The following is a 19880-nucleotide window of genomic DNA, read 5'->3' on the forward strand; positions in this document are numbered from 1 at the left end:
ATTGTCATATAGCAATATTGGGAATCGTGCACTGAGTCTGAGAAGGTTTATGGAGTGCATGATACAGTTGATCGTGGTCACCATTCAAAATATACATATACGCCAGCTGTGTCTTTCTTTGTACAGTTTTAAGTTGCATTATGAACTGAATTAGCAACTGATGCGAACATATATACACGCAGTCATACATTGTCTCAGTGATGTCACTTCTATGTTAATTAAACAATTCGATGGATTGTATATGAGTGAGAAGATTTCACAAAACCGTACGTGTGTTTATTGGGCAAGTAAGGATTATAACGTATACTACACAATCGCAGGAAGTGACAAGTGTCATTGTGCACTAAATATGACATATAATGCAATATTGTAGACCGCTATTGTGAATTACTCTAATCCCAAATTGAACATCTCAGATCACGCTGGTATTAATTTCAGACATATGTCCATATATATCAGCCTACTAATAGCGTGTACACAATGCATCTCAGCTCCCAAGCCTAATTAACATCATGTTCATGTGTTGCCAATATTTTTATCTCCGTTGAAACGTTAACAAGAATAAGAATTTAATTAGGTATTAACCTGCATCAAATTGTAAATGAAACTTTGCGAACATGTCTTTGAAATAAATTGCTTCTATTAAAAATGTAAGCCTGCTTCTGAACCCTAACAATGAGAACTATTTCATCTGATAGTCCATCGCCCCATTAGCCTTACATTCATGATTGTCCGGTGTGATGATTGCTTTTCATGTTTGCCTCTTTCATTGTCTCATTAAACCGATGAGTTATGAGGTATAATGTCACAATCCCAATAGGCGTATGCATGCCAAATTGTCGGATGATAACAGAAGAATAACGTCAGGAGAAGTAAATAATTCTATAATTACAGATTTTAGATGTATGGCCTGCGACTTGGGCTTTGCATAATTACCAAGATAAAGTTACAATGGCGAATTAAATTACTGCGAATTTAGCAGATATTATCCATGATCTAAGTAAATAAATCTATCGCGTTATAAAGTTACTTTTCATTAAATGAATTTACTGCTAGGATTACAAAAATTCAGCTGGCTGATGCGTTTTCACCATATGTGAGGCTTAATCTATTTACAAAAGTAAACATTATCTCCACGTCATTCATCGCCGACAGATAACAATTCGTTCTATAGTAAGAATCGTTTACTTCATTGAAGACGCACAAGTAGTAATCAATACGATACGACACACATCTACGTATTCGATCAGTTAAGGATCCCACTAAGTTTCAATGGATGGCTGTCGGTGTACTTTACGCATGGAAGGCAAGTCTGATAAGTCTTTGTTCAAATTCCGGCACAAAAGAAGTTTTCTGTGGAAGAAATAACAGCATGTCGTTCAGTCATCCAGCTGCATATGAAACACTAATGTAAAGATTATCAGCTAACATCAGCAATTTGTAGTGATGAAATGATTTTTTTACTCGTGAAAGACCCATATGCTTTTAATAGTAGTGCAGGAAAATATAAATCCTATCAGAATTACTGTATGCTATATCGAATAAAAACATTACCAAACACTGAGTTAATCCTTTCCAACTAGTATCGTACGACGATTACGATTATGATTAAAATATTTATCACCTGATTGAATGTACACCCAAAGCGTCGTCAATGTCGATCAATTTGAAGTGTGATTGATGTTTTTATATGGTGGCTTAGTGTTAATATAGTATAGTATACTTGGTTGTAATCAAGAGGAATTTGGTAACAAGGAAGACAGCTAAAAATCGGTCTGTTATTTTGACGTTCTCTAAACGTTACTAAACATGCTACTAAAACAACCTGAGAAATGCTTGAGCATTTGACATTCCAATGATTGTCTATAAAAAATACCTGGCTATTGCATCGTTTTTTGACACTTTCACTTTTTAACACTTTCATTTTTACCTGTAACGCTGTGGGATGGAAAACTGTGATACAACCAAATAACTACAGATGTGCTACTGACAATCTGTTGGACATGATGTAATTAGAAAACTAAAGCATAGATAATAACATCGAAAAGCAGGTTTATTGTACATTGCCAGGAAAAAAAAACTATTCACAACACAAAAACACTTCAGCGTAACACCACCTACAGATTTGCCCAGAAGGACATATTTACTAAATTATATTCGGTCTTATTAGCATACCGACATAGCATGCGTCCTCGACAAATTATCAACGTACTGAGTTGGACATATCTATTGTGGTACATATTATTCGGCATTTGCAACAATTTTAACACTCAAACAGAAACGCTACATCTACATAAACTGCTTCTTGAGTAATTTCAATATTGTGTGTTGCATGTGATATCGATACTGTACTCTCCAATTACAATTTTAAAAGTGATTGCTGCTAGGGCAAAGTGCGCAACAAGATCTATCCCATCTTCATCTTCAATTGTTGTGTATCTGTTTAGAGTGTGCTCAGTATCCCCGTCTTTAAGAGCAGATACGAAAATAACCCAACTTCCATCCAGATTTCCATCATTTATTTGTTTGGTGAATGTAAGCCTGAAGAAATAAAATTGCTTACGTGCATGTTCAACTGTCAGACTAATGAGGTGTTCATGGTTGACATTATTTTTCGATGCGGATGCTCCATATGTGATAATAGTAAGAGTACACTGACACCAGGTATATGAGAAAGACCTTCCAAATACCGCACTGAAATTCCATTTTTGCCAACTGTTGTAATTATTTTCGACATTCAAAGTCAGATATTATTTGTTTATCAGCTGAAGTCGTATACATATTACTCGTACTACAAGGAAGGGAGGAGAATGAACATCGACCACTATGCTAAGGTATTTACTATCTTAATATTTTGATTATAACTGGTTATCGGATCTGGATCCTAATCTTATTGGCGTTCTTGTTTTCATGAAAAAAAGATTGCCTACTAGCAAATAATCTATTGCGAGAGATCGTCCACAATGGTTTGTTATATAGGCTGTATTATGTTTACATTGTTCCTAGACGCATGCGCATATGAGGCGTTGTCTTATACTGTCACTATTTTACTCAGATCAACATACGTTACTGTTCTTCCAGTGATTCAAGCGTTGTATTGCATCTCTCCGTATAACACACAGCTACTCATGATTCTGGCGGAATATGTCCAGTGATAGAAGATAATTGAGTGATGTATATTCGACAAACGCTGTTGCTTAGAAATGTATATAATGTTAGTGTTGGTCGCCAATGTATAACATAATGGATAGGTTGTGTTCATATGGGTGATTTTATTTATATTTAAGGGGATACAGGTAATATTATTCACATGACAAAGACATATAAAACCACCAGGCAACACATATTATTAATAATAATATTATGTATCGCAATTGTGAAATACGTTAGATGCGAGAAAAGCGCCCACCCCACTGATATGTGTGGGAGGCGTGGGCAAGCGGTCAACTCGATTGACTATGTGGGTGATGTAGCCCGGTTTGTTTCCATGCGACGAATATGTGGTCACAAAGCGAATTGCAGTATCTTTGACCAGATTATACGTGCTTTGTTAATTGATATTTATTTTACTCAAAAACGAAACTGTTATTGTTGAGAAGAATGCATCAGATATGTGGAGCGCAAACAGCTCGTTCACGCGATCTACCACGCATATAAACATTGATCTTAACAAACCGGGGCTTGCGAGTATAGCATTGGTACGGGGTCGGTGTAGTATCTGTACAATTTCGATTTATGTGAGTTGATTTTATTTATTTATTTATTTATTTTTTTATTTTTTTATTTATTTATTTATTTATTTATTTATTTATTTATTTATTTATTTATTTATTTATTTATTTATTTATTTATTTATTTGTTTGTTTGTTTGTTTGTTTGTTTGTTTGTTTGTTTGTTTGTTTGTTTATTTATTTATTTATTTATTTATTTATTTATTTATTTATTTATTTATTTATTTATTTATTTATTTATTTATTTATTTATTTATTTATTTATTTATTTATAATAGTAACCGAAGTAAGTATAATTCATACTTCGGTGTTGACATTCGATAATAGAAAGTATAAACACAATTCATTAAATTTCGACGTATTTCCACATAACTGATTTGTGAAGAGAGTAACAAATCTGCTATATTGCTTACAAATCATACTTTTCATGACTGCATTACAGTTTTGCGAAAAGTGAAAAGCTTTGAGCGGTTATTCAGTGTGGGCTTTCTCATTCCATGAACGTAGACATGTGAGACAGTTTAACTCTATCAATGTAACATACGACGAGTACGTATACAGTGTACCATAGAATTACAGTACTACTAATAATAATAGCACAAGTAGTGAAGACAAAACATGCCAACCACCTATTGTAAGTGCAATATTATTTGTATGTATTAATACACTTGTTTCCATTGAAGTGGATTTGACTGCTGTCATTAACACTAGAATAGGCTAATTCAATTGCACAACTATTTACCAATTTGCCATGCTACATGAATCTCCAAAATACGTTACATAAGTCAAATTGAACTGTTATTCATCCATTAATAAGAAGAAAATAATGCGAATCGCAATGTTCAAAGAGCAGAGAATCAACGTATTCATATTCGAACATTTGATTATGGACGTATTAAATTGGAAATTGAAAAACAAAACAAAAAACAATTTGATTATGTCGTGAAATAGTAAGCGACATTGTTCGATATAGAATCGACTAACGTGGTATACATTCCGAATTTCCAAATTTGGGTGTTGTTTTTCCCGGGAAATAGTTAATTATGCACGCATAAGACGGCACGCAAACAGAAAAAGTTTGAAAGTTTTTAAAGATATAGATAGTTATATAATATAATAAATTTCGGATATATTTCAAATTGTTCATACTAGTCAAGCTTTTGAGAGATGGCACATAGTTGTAAACACTATTTGTAAAGCAATGGAATGTAAACTGCACGGAATATCTAAAGACATGTTGAATTAAGCTGGATGCAACTGCAACGTATATCAAATAAATGAACAATGGGTACTTTAATAAACGGCAACTCACAAATAACTTTGATATGAGCCACTGTAAGGCGGGAATGTAATTAGCCACCAAATTAAACAGGACACAGTTTTTTTTTAAAAAAATTAGCGACATAACCACATAAAAGTGACAAAATACACGTTTTATCCTCAGTTTCACTCGCAGATAACATGGCATTTCTGGAAAAATGAATCTCAGAAATTAGAACGAATATATATTGCAAAGGTATCCTGTTTCACGTGTCAGACGAGTTGAACACAAGTGAATCGTATCACTTACCTGCATTGTGGAACAATAATTAGGACGGAGAATACTTGAGTAACATCTATACAACAGAAGGTTTTATAACAGGGGTTTCATTATCAGTACATCCGTGGTGCAATAAAACAGCAGCTTCATCAGCATACACAAAACTAAACTACGTCTATGTCTTTTCAATGTATTCGTTTACAGCATGAGCAAAAAAACGTTACTTTGGCTTATGCGCGTATCATTCACCAAATTAATTAACAAACTGAAGCGTTTAGAGTGTCTACAAAAAGCATGTGGTGGGGTACGATCATGTTAGCTGTTCAGAGATGCGTCTGTTTGGTGTCAGTTCTGTAACTAACACTTGTCTCCATGCCGACGTTCGTAGACTCTCCTGCAGTCATCCTAGTCGCACCGCGGGGACCAGCCAACTTATACGGGCTACACATGAACGCTTTCTTAAATGCCCGTCTGTAGTTCGAACTCATGGTGGTGTAAATGAGGGGATTGACTGCAGAGTTGACTTCAAGGAAATAGTTACTAACATTCAACAGACATGCCAGGTTGATGTCGAGTTGTATCCACGGATGCTCGGCAATCATCACAGTGAAGATAGCGTTTGTAACAGATGGTAACATGCAGAGAAAATAGACTAAGGCGGTAGCTAAGCATACACGTACAATCTGCTTCTCTTTATTTCTTACAGCCTGGGAGGACTGCTTAACCTGGCGTATGATGAGTATATACACGACCAGTACCAGCAGCATTAGAGTAAACAGAGATACGATGTAAAAGATTTGACCAGGTAGTGACCTGATGGCGCTTGGCGAGAAGCAATCATAAAAAGCTTCAGCTGTAACCGCGGTCGATACAAACCATATTAAAAATATCATGAAAGCCACAAACATTTTTTTGTGAATAACCCCATTTCGATATGTCAGTGGTCGGCACAGTGCAAGAAAACGTTCGATACTAAGCATGGTCACGGTAAACATTGAAACGTATTGGCTGATGCGGACGATGAAAAACAACATACATCGTACAACCTGGTTGGTTATATTACCACCGAAAACGTACGTGAACCAAAATACCTGGTGAATTAGTAGATGAAGAAGGTCAGCTATGGCTAGATTCACCAAGTACGCATTGGGAATTATTCTCATAGACGCCACGCGGAACACAACGAACATAAACGCCAAGTTGCCGAGAATTCCCGCTCCGCAGATGACAATGCCGATTGTATACTGTGCTGTAGGTTGGAGCGAACATCCGTCGTTCTCAGTTGTCGAGCTATTCTCCATGTCGGCACGTTGTTCAATAGCGAAGGAGGCTCAGATGCTAACTTCGAGAGACGAATTTCTGATTTAGGAGGTGCACAGACTATTGTAACGGCGACGATATAGCAACGATGTATCTCACGAGCACTCCGAGATAGGTAATTAATGCAGCAAGCACGTTAGAAGCTCTGCGGTGTAACGGGATATTGAAACACGGCAAGGTTATTGTCACTATGTATTGCTGTTCTTGACGCAGCGAACATGGATGTGTCCACTCTCAGGCTTATGTACAACTCTAAAGGAGTTAATCGTGCACGCCCGGTCGTCTACACGTGTCATCAAACCACACGTAAACTCAACACGTTACACCACAGATGTATAAATGTATGCAACAAAGCACTGAACAAAACGGCGTCGGAGAATACAAAATATTGCCTTTAGGATGTAAAGCTACCGCAGCTCGGCGTATCGTTGAATGAAACACTCGCAAATTGGGCAAGACGGAAACTAATTGTTAACGCAGTAACGCGATGCGTTAGATACGATATCATGCGAACTAAAGCCGTCGTGAGGCAGACAGAAAGGCTGCACTCGGCGAATAATGTGCTTATTTGGTAGTCGTGAACAACGCCCCCTATAGCTAAATATATGGTAGTCACAAAACAACGCTAACTCGACTTGTCGTTTAGTCATTAGCATATCCATACTAAATGAGGCAGCACACCAAATAAGCAACGATGATTATGCTCTTAACGTTACGATGAGTTGGATAATTCGCCGGTAAATAAATTGAAAATAGTGAACATGATATTGATCCTGAAGTTAAATAAATAATAATGAAATTCATAAAAAGCCTATCTGTCAACTAGATCAATCAGATATACACCACGGGATTGTTATTAGCTGGTCTCTCCGGAACAATACATATAGTTGCATTACTTGGGATGAAGCTGCAAGTAATTCAGTTTTTTTCCCATTGGGATGACAAATCCTATTCGCGCTTTTAATCTACTGACATCAGAATGAATCTTTCGCTTTCATATATCAAGTGTCACTGTTGGCGTGATTTCAATTTAACTTTAATGTATGATGCTTCAATACTTCAATAAGGACACAATCATTTTTTTTTCAGTTCACCATATTTAGTTTGTGGGTGCTGTTATATCTTGTATGTACCTATGTATGTACGTATATACACAACGCTTAGCTCAGCCTGACATTCAAATACTTGAAGATTACACTTTTTCAAGTTAATATGCACTGGATGTAAATAATCAACAGCGAAATGTATTGGGAATGACAGCACGCGCAGCAGATAACGGCGACATGGCTTTGCGGAATTGGATTTAATAAATATGTGCACATAGGACTTGAATATATAAGATAACGTTACTGTGGCAATGTCATGGGAGAGTACACTCCCACTCATGAAATGTTAATCCACGCTTACATTGTTAAAAGGGTTGATTAGTAGAAAATAATAACAAACGGTCATTTATTGTAACAAAATGTTATCAGTTAATTGAAATATCATGGCTAACAAAAAGCTGTCGTTTGAAAATACTGCAGATGAATGTAAACAAAGCTGCGATGATATCTTATTACCAATAAAACCTTTTAACATCAACATATGAGCATATTAAGCCAATGGTTTAGCTGAGCAGCATTTTACTATATTCTGATCGACGGGGATATAAAGCGTTTCTGCGTTGACTCGTTGCACGCATTTAGCTGGTTTTCCACAAATCCTAGTTTGGTGTTTTTACCTGATCAATTTCTGGTTGAACATACAATGCATACGTTATTTTATCATTTATTCACATTCACAAATTATTATATACCTTGTTAATATAAAGTGCAGTGCTTCTGTTTACCACCAATTAACTATATATGATGCCAAAAACATACACTATTCTGTCACTTATATCTTATAGTGTCGATCTTCATTACAAATATTTGTTTATAAACTCTATCAAGTGACTACAAAATATGGAAATTGTGATATTATGTTTTTAGGTTGGAATCGAAAGAATACACCATAGAAAGTTTTTTTCAATTGATTTGGTGTACTATATGAGTCATTATTTTCAAGGCCTGAAAATTACCCAAGCGTGTTTATTTGTATATGCCCATAAACCCGTTGAAAAAAAAAATATACATATGATACACAAACATATCATTGTAAAACTCTCTATATCATAAACCCAGCAAGGCACTTTACAAACGTAGCACACAATATACTTTGAAACTGTCGCGAGATTCAATTATGTTCGTGATGGTAAGTGTGGTGTAGTATTATGAGCAAAAAAATATTGTGACAACATGTCAATGTACATTACGCAAAGCAGGCAAATGTGTTGCATTGTTCGCACATGGGAGATGTATTATCCGCTGATTCACACCTTAATGGTCATTACACGATGGCCTTGATTCTATAAAGTACGCACCGCGGAAGAACATTTCCTCTCAGTTTCCACAATTTAAATTCCGAACGCCTAGGCGTAAATCGAGTCCCATAAATATAAAAACATTCAAACGCGTTGTATAATAATTCCGGGCAAATTATTTTTGAAATGAATTCGCCATTGCCTCAATGTTGATACAAATAATAGACAAATTTGAAATGTTCTCTCAAATGTTTTCATTTTTAATGGAAGTCTTTTTGCTTGATTCAAAATGCATCCGTTAAATTGACTACGCCGTTAATAACTGATAGAAGTTAACAATTCGGTCACTATTTGCAAAGCGACGAAATGTGTCGTCTTTCATCAATTATTAACGAATGCCAATTCAATTTCGATCTATTCGTGTTTAAAAGCATTGTTTGAAATGAAACGGTGCAGTAAAACGTAACAATAAAATATTCATGCTGCCAGGTGTTGATATCCAGAATCGAGAAGCGACCAGACAGCTGTAATGAAACGTGCGGCTTGTTCATGGTAGTCCGTGCGCTAAGGAGCACTAACTCTATTCAAATATTTGTACATTCTCTCAATGTACATTCCACGTACTAAAAGTACATACGATGTAACGATGATTGAATGACAAATAGCGCAGGTTATTTCAAGCTTTATCGTAAAGCTATAAGCTCCAGTGTGTTTTTCTCATGTCAATTTACAAACTCAATTACATTGGCGATTGCTGAATTAAATTGTGACACTATCTCCGATGATATGTCGTCATCATTGCGAACGAACTCTTATGACGCTGATACGAAGACGGGTGGTTTCAACCAACTAATTGAGTCCTATCTTCCTGAACAGAGTATTTCTCACTGTAACACATGTATGGATGATCTAGTAACCTGCACCTAGCAACACGCACGAATCCTACACTATCGTGCACCTGTGTCGTAAATACATCTATACCAACTCTCATTTTCACACTTAGAAAAAATGAAAGTAAATTACAGTATATTTGACATCAGCGTATATGGCCGTAAACACGCTATTACTTTATATGAGCAAATGTCGTGGACCTTTCCATTCTATCTGTTACACATCCTGTCAACTTACTGTTATCACTCCCTTCAATCTTTATAGCCTAGGTTTTATTGCAGTAACTTTCTAATAAAATGTGTATTTTATATCATAGAGACATCATTTGGTAGTGATTGGAACCTTTAATCTATAATTACGGCGATGTAGTTGCCGGGACAGCAATATGTCTAATACCATATTGTATGAGACATGCGATATTTTGTGCCGTCAATCTGTTTGAAGGTTTATAGTAAGCAATCATGCTATGACGTACACGGACCTTGGTCAATAAGAACACCCTAAATTGAAAAAAAAGTAAGTAGTCTGGAATGCAAAAGTGATTTTCCACTAAAACCTTGATCGATGTCTAACCCATCAAATGGTTTTAATAGTAAATCAATTACATGTTCTTCTGTTTCACTCCGTCTCAATGACAACTAATTCAATCGCCATGGAAACTAGTATAATGACATGTATTGAACCCCTGATGCACGTATTCAGCATATGTGGTCTTAATTAATCTAAACTATATACAACCGACTGATTCAGTGAGTAAGAAATTCGTCGCAAGTGATACTTAACATGGATCAATTAAAAAACGGCAGCTGGGCCAACAATAACTATCACATTCTCCAATAACTAGTCCATATTTTACGTAGGCCTCGTTGTACAAAACAGTGCCAAGCCATTAATCAAATCTTAACAACGCTCTTAGTACGTCTTTGTAAATTAAATTGTCCCGAAGGCAGACTTTTAAAATGACAGTCGATCAATGATCAATAAAACACACACACACATAATTTGCAGTATGGACGCATTCAGACAACTATTATCAGAAACGAATCAGAGACTTTTCAAACTAACAAAACAATCCTCTCCTTGTTTCACTTACTCATAATATTTAATGCTCGATGTATCATTGTGTTATTTTTTTCAGATTAACTGTAGAATTGTACATTTGGGCATGTATGACTAGTAGTTACGTACGTGTTGACTTCTTTATTTCTATCGCACAACATCAAGCGAAATACTGAAACTGTTGACTCGTTGATACGAAGATAAATTAAGCTGTCGCAGTTTCCTAGGGCACCCGACATTAAATGCGCATTTCATATGCCAGGGTAATTGGTGTTTATTATTGTATTCACAGGTTGCCATGGCCAACGGTGAACAAATTAGGTAATAGACTATTTTATTTGTGGTGGTATGCCTAATACAACAACGGTTTCGTAGTTTGACGCCACCAATCAGCCTATTATATACCAAAACAAAATGTTAAAAAAACACAATTATCATTGCATTACGGCAAGGAAATATTGAATTATTGATATAGAAATTATGAAATACACAAGTACATATACAATATGTAATTAGTTTGCTTACGTCGAAATGATACATTCTTTTATTTTTATTTTATTTTTTTAAATATTTTTGTAGTTGGGCTTCATTGTAATTAGATCGCGATTGTATGACATATTGCCTACATGATCTAGAAATCTATGTAAAATGAACTATGCACAATCCTTAGTATGATCGTGTCATTTTCAATCAACGTTGTCAATTTATTTCGTGTGTCGTGCAACTAATTTACTCCAGTACTAGTATTTACTCAACCAATGTATTATGTTAATGTCACTTAAAAATTGTATATTTTTGCGCATAACAAATGAAAATATAAAAATTGTCACATATCTCCTACTTGCAAGAAGACGTATACTACTGTAATGGTTTGGTGACATGGCAAATGTTGAATATCACTATAGCCATTGCAAGCTGTAATATTACACGTAAACAATACTTGTTCTCCGGTGTGGACGTTCATTTATTCATTATATCCCCACACTATGTTCACTGAAGCACGCTATTATGCCTGATGTGGAACACCATAGTCCATATTTGTCCTGTAACAGGTCCGTAGGGACGTATATCCCGTTCAATTTTAATGAAATTTCTAGTTGTTGATAAACTTGAAATGAAGAATGTAATTGCCTTTCTTTTCGAGTAAGATTGATCCACAATGTCTCGTCGGAATAATTCAACCATAACGTGCGCTTAAAGTTCAAGTAGTTTGAAAAAATAATTGCACGGCCTGTGTCAATCAATGTCATTTCCACTACGATTTTGAACTTTGACATCATTTTTAAATGCTTAGCATGTATTCTTCAACCAACTATCCTCAACTTTACCTTTGTCATTCCATAGATATAATAAATGTAAGCCAATATTGGAATATCAGTAGTAATAATAATACTATATAGAACCTTATTTTGTTCGATGGTAAATCAGCATTATGGTGATATCCGTCGTGCTAACATTATTGTTGGATACACAAATTACTGGACAATTACCAACATTCGATACCTGTTTCCCCTGCATACATACCTTCAATCAAATCACACATGTTTATAAAGTACATGCTACAAAAACCACAGCATGCAAGAAATGCCACTTTATTTGAAGAAAAGCTGAGATTTTTGTTTTTACTGTCCGGTTTTATAAAAGTGTTGTTGAATTGATGTCGGCAATTACAAGCAGTCGACTACATCACATCTACACTACCTTATACATAGAGGATAGTGAACCAATCATTCGCCGTTAGTTGTTTGTAGACGAAGATTCGTTTTGACAGATACGAATATAAATCACTGACTGTAAATCCCACGAATAGAGTGGAACACTTGACTGTTTTACAAAATGACATTTTGTAAAATGTCCCTGTATTGTGTCGTGAGCAAAGCACATGCCGTGATTTACGTCACTAATATGCATTGTGTCACATCTTTTTAAGTCGCCGTTTTAGTGAGCGATTCCTGTCAGGCAAATGCGGCTGTGCGACAAATACAATTTCGCTTCTTTTTGTTTGTTTTGTTGTTAACGTATATTTTTAAATTTAGAAACGCTCGCTGTGAAATGGTCAATATTCAATTGCTTGTATCGAATAAATCGTTCACAATATTTACTCTCTATTTTTATTACAATTCAACCACTCCACACTGTTATAGCCCATCCAGTGCGCGATTGTGGGTTTTCATCAATATTCCGATTATGCAACGATTTATGTTTTCAAATTACCATTCATCATTCAAATAGAGAATATAAGCAAGGAGTCGTACGTCAGACTAATTGCATGCCTGTAAATGCAAGGTCTCAAGTGTGCTTCATTTCAATGAGTTATATTACATACTGCACTAGTTAATATTTTTAAAACTAAAATGTTTTTATCACAAAAACTATATACAGTTGAGAAGAAAACTATTATAATTTTAAGCCACCGCATATTACTAAACATTATGTAAACCTCGTGCCCCCTCCCCAACACCCCCATGCAATATACTATTATTACTGTTGTATCAATGACGAATGCAGCTCTGATGATATGAAACCAAGCATCAAAACACCATGGCGAATTGATTCCAGACGTTTCTGTAATTCATGAAAAGGATCCCAAGATCACGAAACTGAAATTATGCTGTAAAATAACTGTGAGTCCATTCCGCATACCAGTGTGTCTGAAACACGTATGGTATTGGTACTGCCTGAAGCACCTTCGTGAATGATAAATACCTCCACCTGAAGCGAATGTATCATCTGCATCTACTACAGCTCAAATTCCACTGCCGGTTTATTTTAGAGACAGTTCCAGTTAAGTTGAGAATTGGTAATAATGGAAGCAGGTATGGAACAAGTATAGTGTAATTACTCAGCTCAACAAGCAAACGGCAGAATATCAACTTGCTCTTTTTCTGCTTGTAATTGGTCCTACATTAGCGATATATAATAGTTTTGCTTGTGCTGACACTGAAGACAACATTGTGTTGGCAACTGTGATTAAGAAATTTGACAACCACTTCATTAGTGAATGAGACGTATGAATGATACTTGTTCAACAAACGTATGCAAGAACCAGGTGAAAGCATAGATATACACATCACAGCACAGAGATCAGTACTAAAGACGTGTAACCTTTGTCAAGGTCTACACGATTCTGTCAAACGAGATCAAATTGTCTTTGGTGTTAGTGATAATGCGGTTTACAAACGTCTTCTACAAGAATGCAATTGACTCTAAATCATTACACCGACACGTGTCGTTGATCAAAGCCACTGCATCTCAAATGAAAGAGATGGGAAGTCAACTAGATGTCAACAAATTAAAAACAAAATCCAGCACTTCCTGGAAGAAGAAAACAGTTAGGTAGTGGATGAAGTCTTAAGCTATGCACAAATATTTTGATTGTAGGTATTGTTGGTATAAACATGAAGACAAAAGTGTCCTGCCTGGGGAAAACATGTTCATCATGCAAAGGTAGAAACTACTCTGCCAAAAAGTGCAAGAAATCCCGTGCTGATGTGGGCACAGTATATGAAACTGACAACTCCAGTGACTCTGATCCGGAACGGATAAATATTAAAAGTTGAAAAGTTAATGCTGTCAGTAGGAATAAAAAAAAATTCATTACGATGCTCATCGACAAAAAACCTATCCGTTTCCAATTATAATGCGAAACAGCAGTCAATGTCTTATCAGCCAGGTACACAGGTAATCACGACACCATGCCATGTCACAACAGTCTATCAGGGTGTACCATCTAAACATTCACAATCCAAAATATTCAGTAGTAAACATGGTTCAGACGAACCGTAAAGTTGACATAATTATCAGCGGGGAATCTTCTTCTCTGGGGTTCTCCACACGTGTCAGGGGGGGGGGGATCTCGTCTCGTCTCTATATCGCGTCCCCTTGAGGTACGGGATCGGGAAAGTCACTTAAGGTAGCGAGACTATTATTTGTGTTGAAAATTACGATTTTCACATTTATTTATTAATTGATGAAATGCACCATAAACTTTCATATGATAAAGTCAATATAACATAGAATGTCATGTAAGTTGGTTAAAATGTAGATTTTCTGAAGGGAAGCAAGGCAGCCTCAGTAGTGTTTTCCAAAATCAACAACACAGGTTTAATCTGTGTGCCTATAAGTTTCAAAGATAAACTCAAGACAAAGCAATGTTAGGATGTGTTATCAGTAGCTATCTGACACACAATGAGTGTTTCCAAACATTTGAGTGGTTTGTCTCCGCCCCTGTTTGTTTCACAGATTAGTCATTTGCATATGAATGTGTCAGACGCAAGGTCACACAGCCCCTGAAAAAAATCATTGATTTTGGTTTTTCATATGCCGAATTTATCCAAATATAGCTATCCCATTCCTTTATTTTTTTGGTTTCCAATAGCCTTACACATTTGGATGTCCCTACACATGGTAAAACAGACCTTGATGGGAAAACAAATTGATTGTGCCGATAAACAAGCTTGAAAATCTTTGCTGTTACTTCATGGACGTTTTCTAGGAGTTTATGTTTTTCAAAATACAAGGTCTTTAACAAAAAATAACGTATACTTATTGTCGTCGGATTAACACCAAATTTTCACAGCTTTAAGGTGACAATGAGAGGAACTTGAATGTGTCCAGACAAACTATTTCATCGATTATTTACCAACGAGTTGTGGTTTGAGTTGGGAACAATGCGACTAAAACAATAATTGAAATTCAGGACACTATTTTTTAAAACGCGTTGCTTGAATAAAACTAACCAGACACATTCAATTTACCAGACTATTGAACAACTAGGAAAAGTGAAAAAAATACTTCTTATCGCCAGCATGAATGCGTAATTTTTTTTTACAGAAAAAGTAATTTTTCACCTTTGATTGAGTAACGCGTCATAGAATGCAGATACGGGCATGCAAAATACACTTGTGAAAATCTTGAAGTCTGGCGATTCTAAAAATATATACTTTCCCGGGTCTATTTGTAGTCATTTAGTCACAATTAGAAGATGAAAACAAGTATGCAAATAATAGTCCCGCTACCTTAAACGTTTACAGTCAAATAGACACACACTACGAAATACGTTTCAACTCTCGTCTTAGTCGATCGGTCGAGCACTCTATAAGACACAGCGCCCTGGGGAAAAGTCTCCAAGCCTAACGCAAGGCTGACCCAAGACTCTCTCTAGATTGCGTCAAGACTCGCCCCAAGACTCTCCAGGACTCGTCTGTCCTGGTGTACTCGCCAAGACCAACTAAAACAACTTTATTCATTTTCAAAACACTAACCAATTACAAAGCAGTAAAAAGACTCTAGGGCGTAACCTTCAATCATAAAGCCAATCACCCTAAGCACTGAATACGTCATATCTTTTGAGTAATCGTTCACTACATTAATAACTACAAATACTAACTGTCAGAAATAGTAGTCCGAATAGCGACGGTTATCTCGTAATTAGTTCCAAATCACTGAGCCAAGTTTCGTCCAAAACTTCACATGGCCTAAACGGTGCCAGACATAACACAGCAATTCGCTAGTAATCAACGAAATAAGTCGATCAACAGATACGCAAAAACAAATTCATCACACATCCCTTCACTCAAACTGAGCCATGGCTCCTGGCATAACACGTTCATAAATCAAAGAGACCGTCCTCTACTCATCGTCATACGGGTTAAATACAATACTAATAACAGATATACATCAAAAAAGAGTAAAACACACTGATTAGATACAATGATTATAATGTCTAAATACAATAGTTATAAAGTCACAAATATCAACGGTTATAAATAAAAAAACAAGGGAAAGGCTACCAATCGACCCACTTTTCTCAAACAGTCCGCCGAGGGTAACCCTTCGCTGCACTGTCTCTTGTTACTAAGGTTACAAAATCTATATCAAAACAGCGTACGATAGACACTACTAAGTTACATGTAATCCTGTCAATCATGAACAAAAGCTTGCGTTATCAAACAATACGTATATAAGCGCACCAAACTCATTCCAAAAAGACATTAAAAAACGTATTAGTATTCTGAAACAACACGTAAACAAAAACAACTCTTAAAACGTCGGTATATCTGTACATCGACAAATCTCAAAACTCTTAAAAACACGTGGGGGCATTATTTCTCCCATCATATTCCGTACTCATAAACTCTTTAAAACACCATAAAACTTCACAAAACTCAAAACACTGTGTTGCAAATACTTGTCACCTGAGGCGCACTTAAATCGTTATAAAGGGCCTCGCACGTCACTAAATATCATATCAAAACAAAGATCTGGGCGCTTACATAACATACAATTCAAAATCACAAAAAAAACGGTAAAAACGATAGGAAAAGCAAGCAATACGTTAAATACTGAACATTAGTGTTGGAATTCTGGAAAAGAGTTCACGTCCTTGGGTTACACAGTATCAGTTACATAGCTAAAGTTCTAATTCAAAGTCTATAAGCGTCTCTTCTTTTGTCGTCACGTTAGTCCGGGTCGTTCTTTATCATCAACTTGTCTTTAATGTCGCTCAATTCTTGATTATTCAGTCCTATTCAATACTCGTTCTTCCGAAGGGGTTCTGAAATCTTCATCTCTTCAGCATTGTACATCGGTGCTATACTGTTAACGGCGTTAGTCATCAAGCGCGGTTTTGTCTCTGTGGTCGAGCCGTTAGTTCGGTTCACAAGAAAGACACACCTTCGCCATTTCACTTTTCTTTACAAGATCGCAATGTGTGTTAAACACCTGCCCGGGATCTCCACTCAGGGGGGTGTCACACGCAACGTAATATTACCGTAATTGGTATAATACAGATGTGATGGTTCAAATACCAAAATGGCAACAGTAACAGAAAGACTTCCCTGGCGGCGATGATAAAATACGAACACGATGAGGTTTCAACTGGTACTGGTATTATTATACTCTGCAAACATCAAGTACAATAACGCGGTAAAACTCCACTACTCCAATGACTAGATACTTAAACTCCAATACAATTCAACGAGATCTCCGATCTGAACTCAGTGCTGAACAACTCCCCTATATATACCCCACTGTCTATAAATAGACCATTACATCAGCATACATAATGAGTCTGGAACTTACTACAAATTTCTAGAATGTTCCATTACCTTCTATTGCCTCATACAGTGTTCTATTACCTATTCAACCATTTTCTAAAAAATATAGAATATTCCACCCAGACACAGTACGGTTCTAGAAAATTCTCAGTGACACGGAAGTGGTAAATAAGTCGTATGCGACAGGGGGTAATCTCTTCTTTTCGGGGTTCTCCACACGTGCAAGGGGGGAATCTCGTCTCCTCTCTCTATCGCGTCCCCTTGAGGTATGGGATCGGGAAAGTCACTTAAGCTTTACAGTCAAATAAGACACACACAACGAAATACGTTTCAACTCTCGTCTTAGTCGGCTAGTCGAGCATTCTATAAGACACAGCGCCCTGGGGAAAAGTCCCCAAGACTATCGCAAGGCTGACCCAAAACTAGCCCAATACTGGACTGCCTCAAGGCTCGCCCCAAGACTCCACAGGACTGGACTGCGTCTCTCGTGGTGTACTCGCCAAGACCAACTAAAACAACTTCATTCATTTTCAAAACACTAACCAATTACAAAGCAGTAAAATGACTCTGGGGCGTAATCTTCAATCATAAAGCCAATAACACTAAGCACTGAATACGTCATATCTTTTGATTAATCGTTCACTACATTAATAACTACGAATACTAACTGTCAGAAATAGTAGTCCGAATAGCGACGGTTATCTTGTAATTAGTTCCAAATCACTGAGCCAAGTTCCATCCAAAACGTCACATGGCCTAAACGGTGCCAGACATAACACAGCAATTCGCAAGTAATCAACTAAATAAGTCGATCAACAGATACGCAAAAACAAATTCATCACATAATCGACAAATATTCGGACCTCTTTAAATAGTAATAGCGAACTTGGAAAAATGGAAGGCAATGTCGACCCAGACGCAGTTCCAGAGACCTATAACACTACCATGTCAAACTGTTTCTGTCTCAATTAAAGATAAATTGAAAACTCGAGCGTCTAGTTGAATTTAGTTGAAAATTAGACAATTATATGAACTAGCTTTTAACGACAACTAAGAAGTCAGGTGAGATCAGAATTTGCACTGATCCAAGATATCAATTACCATCTCTTGATGAACTACTGCCAGAACTATCTAATATAGTGTTCACGAAGGTTGATCTTATTTCATCCACGTTTTGGCACTTAGAACTGGATGAAGAGACCAGCTTGCTTACAATATTCATCACCACATCCGGTGGTGCTGCCTCCCCTTGCTTTGAATGTTACCAGTGAAATATTTCAAAAGCAATTTTATCAAACTTTAGAATGTCTACCGGACGTACTTTGCATCGCAAATGACATCAGAGTTCATAGCACCAACGTCCAACATCATAATGTCAGTCTAGTTATTCGAAAGATGTGAAAAAGGAATAACGTTTTGCATTGTTTGAACTTTTTTGTTCAGTGACGAGATTCCATTTCTGGTACGTGCTATAGCGTTTCTGCGTCCGATGTAAACAAAAAAAGTGTTCGAAGAAACATATTCGGATGCGACCATAACACCTATAGCGTGTTACGGACGGTGAATTCCATTGGTTTCGTTTTCGGGTGAATAATAATGGGTATTATTATACATCTGTCACCGTAACGCCATAAGTTACAGCGTGCCGTAATTGTGCGGTATTTTATAGGGTATTTACATCCTCCCATATAAGGATATGCAAATTCCAGATTAGGAATGATTACGCACGTAAGCGTCCTCTAATATTAAGAACAAACATGGCTGCCGTCAGGGTTCAACCGAACTCCACACAAAGAGGTTCGCTGATTCTATTCTAAACTGTTCGGATTTTGGTATTCCCATGATATATACTTGAAAGGTAAAGAAGTATAATAATAAGGTTATTAAGAGGATACCTCAAAGTATGCATCCAGACTGTACGCCGTCCCCGCTGTATT

General features: G+C 36.5%; 1 long non-coding RNA gene across 1 annotated transcript; it reads right to left on the bottom strand.

The window, feature by feature from the left end:
• Window positions 1-235: 235 nt before the first annotated feature.
• Window positions 236-5784, bottom strand: LOC146748015 (uncharacterized). The gene is made up of 2 exons (XR_014928912.1): window positions 5302-5784; window positions 236-1353 (listed from the first exon to the last, which is right to left on the bottom strand). It is a non-coding gene; the product is annotated as an uncharacterized LOC146748015 (long non-coding RNA).
• Between the last annotated feature and the right edge of the window lie 14096 nt (window positions 5785-19880).

The sequence above is a fragment of the Saccoglossus kowalevskii genome, chromosome 3 (assembly GCF_978046115.1).
Source record: "Saccoglossus kowalevskii chromosome 3, keSacKowa6.1, whole genome shotgun sequence".
NCBI classification, from domain to species: Eukaryota; Metazoa; Hemichordata; class Enteropneusta; family Harrimaniidae; genus Saccoglossus; species Saccoglossus kowalevskii.